This window comes from Pseudophryne corroboree, chromosome 6 (assembly GCF_028390025.1).
Source record: "Pseudophryne corroboree isolate aPseCor3 chromosome 6, aPseCor3.hap2, whole genome shotgun sequence".
In the NCBI taxonomy this organism is placed as follows: domain Eukaryota; kingdom Metazoa; phylum Chordata; class Amphibia; order Anura; family Myobatrachidae; genus Pseudophryne; species Pseudophryne corroboree.
Genome location: NC_086449.1, coordinates 342,395,434 through 342,400,641, shown reverse-complemented (window position 1 = coordinate 342,400,641; position 5,208 = coordinate 342,395,434). Strand labels below are relative to the sequence as shown.

Here is a 5,208-nt window from a genome sequence, read left to right as displayed (position 1 = left end):
GGAGATGGTGGCGTCCGTGGACTGCAGCCAGCGGCGGGCGGGGAGACAGGCGGCATGTAAGTATAAATGTTTGTTCTTTTGTTATGCACGTTATCCTGATGACGGGGTGAGACCCCCCGAAACGTCGTTCTTGACGAAAAGATTTTTTTCCACTTTAAAACGCTGGGAGTGCCGCCTCTTCTTTCTAATATATATATATATATATATATATATATATAAAATGAGCATGTGGTAAATGAGTTGGTAAAAGTTTCTGTGTTTTCCCTGTCAGATACTGGAATCTACCCATTATAGCAATGTCGGTGGGTGTTTAGTACACGTGTGTCGACATGTGTGAGTGCTCTGCCACAAACAGCTATGGGAATCCCTCTGTCAGCATTGCCGACGCCTGATGGTACTTGATTCATGAGATTAAGTGTTAGCATGTCAGTAGTTGTAAGCTTTTCCAAAGAAAACACTGTATGGGAGACACAGACGTATGTGGGTGACCCTGTCGGCACCAACTATTATGACTGGGTGTAAATTAACATGATAATGTAAAATACCTATACGTGCGCGTGTGTGTGTGTGTAATATATATATATATATATATAACAAGAATTACTCTCCCACTGCGCTATTTCAAATAAAACACTAAAATTAATTAATTATATGGCTGCCTGTATCCTCTAAGTTCCCTGTTAGGAGGAACTAAATGTGTGAAAATATGAAATGAAATAGAGGAGATGGCGCCAAGGGAGTTATATCAACGCCCTACCTAAAAACGGACCCTCACAGTACTCTCCGGATAAATTACGTCAGATAACAAATACTAACATAAAAATTTATTAAAACAACATATAAACCCGACACAAATGTTCATAAGTATACAGAGTTGATACATTTACATTTGTCGCACAATTTGAACAATCAGTTTGTAGTGATGAGGAAAAAGCGTAGATATATCACTACGATTTCCTCCTTCTCCTTATTGTAGATTCGGAGGTAACATCAGATAATAGATAGATAAATAACCCAACGCGTTTCGTCTTGTTCCAAGACTTCATCAGGGGTAAAATCTACAATTGTAGAATAATAAGTCAAAACAAATACATAGCAATAAGCATCTTACACTCACATATAACATGACATATTGGTATCAAAAGAACATGACATAGCAACATGAGGAGGAAAACAGAATAAATAACATGAAGAAAGAGGAAAAAAGAGAACCAAAAAGCACAGGTTATGAAAAACATACCTCTTCATTTCAGAACATATTGTCAGCACATAAAAGGTCATTCAAAGATGTATGAACAACGTTTCAATATTTCAATGGGACTTGATTGATACAGCGAGGACCATACCTAATTAAAAAAACGTTTAATAACCTTTATTAATTAAAGGACACTTTTTGTTCAATTAGGCAGAGATTGGGATTAATCCAAGGGAACGGCACATACCTCATATATCATCAGCTTGAGTCTGACATTCAGATATTCGAATATGAGGAAGATTCATATGTGTATAGAATCTAACTGGTTCGCAAGCATAAGGAACCTAATAAATTGATTAATTGGGTATTAATTATAAGAACACCTACGAGTTCATAAATAGACCCCTATCTTATTTTGACACCCATAATTATAAAAATTCTGGTATCATTAATGTCTGATCACTAATGAACAGATCTCATGACTAACCCGTGTGGTTTCTATATATGATACAGAACAAAGCCACAGAATTGGCTATAACAAACACCAATGTTACCACTATACAACGATCCTCTACTAAATGATCTGATTATAACCAGCCATTTATTCATATTTGGAAAACCCAGGACTAATTGTATTAACCATCAGTATAGTGAACCCACATGATATGTTTATTAGGGAAACCCATCCTTTATGGACGGTATCACTGATCTATGATCGAATAATTCAAAGAAATTACTCAAAGTGCTACCCACAGGGGGTGTAGTTCATTAGTGCCAATCATTAAAGAAATCTCTATAATATAGCACATACCTCGTCGGTCAGCAGCTTGAACCTGACACTCAGAGACTCAGGAGTGAAGGCAATTCAAATGGGTATAATGTCTAACCAATTTAGAACACGTGGTAGACCTGGTAAATTAATTGGGTTGATATCAATTAGACCATCTATTAAAGTACCAGTATGGTACAAAGAGTTCCCACCCCATGGAGAAACAAATACTCCTTTCACTTAGTAAGGGGAAGATCTATTAACTATAAAAATTATATAAGTGAGTGTATAACTCATACAACTTAGTTTCATATTCATGAATAAATCTGTCATATTTATATAGTGAATATATATAATTAGTGCATATCATATACTCTTTAAAAAAATTACATTTATAAATGATTAGTGGTTAACCAGTCAATAAAATACATATAGTTGGTACAAAGTGTATACTAATAAATGGGACCACTTTCAAAGTTGATAATATACTATTGTAAAATCAAAAACAAAACCTTACCCTCCAGTGGTGCAGTGCTGACAGCCAAGTCTCTGTATAATGAGGCATTGGACCGGATAACCACCCTTTATAAAGGGAAAAGTGATTACATCACTTCCCTTGCAATGTGATTGGTGCTCTATATATATGTGCTCCATTTACTATATCAGAATGGAGATAACTTAACCAAAAGTGCATAGATTTATAATTTTCAAATAATCAAACTAAGTGTATTAACGGTATTATTATGAGAATAACTCCTTAGGAGGAAATACCTAATTGATTAATATTACCCATAATGCTTTTCACTGTCTCTCTGGTTACTATTTAGGGAAACCAAACCTGGCTAAATGCCAGGAATGATGTTGGACACACCCCATCTCATTTAACTCAGTTTCATGTCCTACATATTAGACTGATCCCCTGTGGGTAATTCCCCTTGATCGTATTGCATGACGCTGGAGCTATAATAAATAAATAAATAAATAAATAAATAAATAAATAAAAGTAACATTAAAATAAAAATGGAAATAAAAATAAAAAAACAAAAAATAAATAAATAAAAATAAATACTAATAATAAAAATAAATAATAATAATAAAAAAAATAATATATAATAATATATGTTCCTAACTACCGTAATAGACAAGGTGAAAATTACTATACGAGAAGAAATTCCTATCGATCACCTAGACGTAGATATGGGACGAAACCATTATACCAGCACCACTGGAGGGTAAGGTTTTGTTTTTGATTTTACAATAGTATATTATCAACTTTGAAAGTGGTCCCATTTATTAGTATACACTTTGTACCAACTATATGTATTTTATTGACTGGTTAACCACTAATCATTTATAAATGTAATTTTTTTAAAGAGTATATGATATGCACTAATTATATATATTCACTATATAAATATGACAGATTTATTCATGAATATGAAACTAAGTTGTATGAGTTATACACTCACTTATATAATTTTTATAGTTAATAGATCTTCCCCTTACTAAGTGAAAGGAGTATTTGTTTCTCCATGGGGTGGGAACTCTTTGTACCATACTGGTACTTTAATAGATGGTCTAATTGATATCAACCCAATTAATTTACCAGGTCTACCACGTGTTCTAAATTGGTTAGACATTATACCCATTTGAATTGCCTTCACTCCTGAGTCTCTGAGTGTCAGGTTCAAGCTGCTGACCGACGAGGTATGTGCTATATTATAGAGATTTCTTTAATGATTGGCACTAATGAACTACACCCCCTGTGGGTAGCACTTTGAGTAATTTCTTTGAATTATTCGATCATAGATCAGTGATACCGTCCATAAAGGATGGGTTTCCCTAATAAACATATCATGTGGGTTCACTATACTGATGGTTAATACAATTAGTCCTGGGTTTTCCAAATATGAATAAATGGCTGGTTATAATCAGATCATTTAGTAGAGGATCGTTGTATAGTGGTAACATTGGTGTTTGTTATAGCCAATTCTGTGGCTTTGTTCTGTATCATATATAGAAACCACACGGGTTAGTCATGAGATCTGTTCATTAGTGATCAGACATTAATGATACCAGAATTTTTATAATTATGGGTGTCAAAATAAGATAGGGGTCTATTTATGAACTCGTAGGTGTTCTTATAATTAATACCCAATTAATCAATTTATTAGGTTCCTTATGCTTGCGAACCAGTTAGATTCTATACACATATGAATCTTCCTCATATTCGAATATCTGAATGTCAGACTCAAGCTGATGATATATGAGGTATGTGCCGTTCCCTTGGATTAATCCCAATCTCTGCCTAATTGAACAAAAAGTGTCCTTTAATTAATAAAGGTTATTAAACGTTTTTTTAATTAGGTATGGTCCTCGCTGTATCAATCAAGTCCCATTGAAATATTGAAACGTTGTTCATACATCTTTGAATGACCTTTTATGTGCTGACAATATGTTCTGAAATGAAGAGGTATGTTTTTCATAACCTGTGCTTTTTGGTTCTCTTTTTTCCTCTTTCTTCATGTTATTTATTCTGTTTTCCTCCTCATGTTGCTATGTCATGTTCTTTTGATACCAATATGTCATGTTATATGTGAGTGTAAGATGCTTATTGCTATGTATTTGTTTTGACTTATTATTCTACAATTGTAGATTTTACCCCTGATGAAGTCTTGGAACAAGACGAAACGCGTTGGGTTATTTATCTATCTATTATCTGATGTTACCTCCGAATCTACAATAAGGAGAAGGAGGAAATCGTAGTGACATATCTACGCTTTTTCCTCATCACTACAAACTGATTGTTCAAATTGTGCGACAAATGTAAATGTATCAACTCTGTATACTTATGAACATTTGTGTCGGGTTTATATGTTGTTTTAATAAATTTTTATGTTAGTATTTGTTATCTGACGTAATTTATCCGGAGAGTACTGTGAGGGTCCGTTTTTAGGTAGGGCGTTGATATAACTTCCTTGGCGCCATCTCCTCTATTTCATATTATATATATATATATATATATATATATATATATATATATATATATATATATATATATATATAAATAAAATGTATGGTACAGTTGCATTGAGCTGTAGCTCGAGCACAGACGTGGTAGTATTTGTGGGGGCGTGATATTAAAATTATGTATATATTTCCCTCAGACCCGTTGGGGTCGCAAAAATGTTTTTTTGCCAGTTACTACTCCCTGTGTCGACACGAATACTATGTCTTATGTCGA

General features: G+C 33.7%; 2 long non-coding RNA genes across 3 annotated transcripts; one reads left to right on the top strand and one right to left on the bottom strand.

Moving 5' to 3' along the window:
• Positions 1-628: 628 nt before the first annotated feature.
• LOC134935261 (uncharacterized) lies at positions 629-2,517 on the bottom strand. 2 transcript variants are annotated; one of them, XR_010180023.1, is made up of 5 exons: positions 2,482-2,517; positions 2,007-2,104; positions 1,443-1,539; positions 1,241-1,346; positions 629-1,058 (listed from the first exon to the last, which is right to left on the bottom strand). It is a non-coding gene; the product is annotated as an uncharacterized LOC134935261 (long non-coding RNA). The 2 variants fall into 2 exon arrangements; XR_010180022.1 differs by having other exon boundaries at positions 2,007-2,509.
• A 672-nt stretch (positions 2,518-3,189) lies between these two features.
• Positions 3,190-4,921, top strand: LOC134935260 (uncharacterized). The gene is made up of 4 exons (XR_010180021.1): positions 3,190-3,671; positions 4,139-4,235; positions 4,332-4,437; positions 4,620-4,921. It is a non-coding gene; the product is annotated as an uncharacterized LOC134935260 (long non-coding RNA).
• Positions 4,922-5,208: the final 287 nt, after the last annotated feature.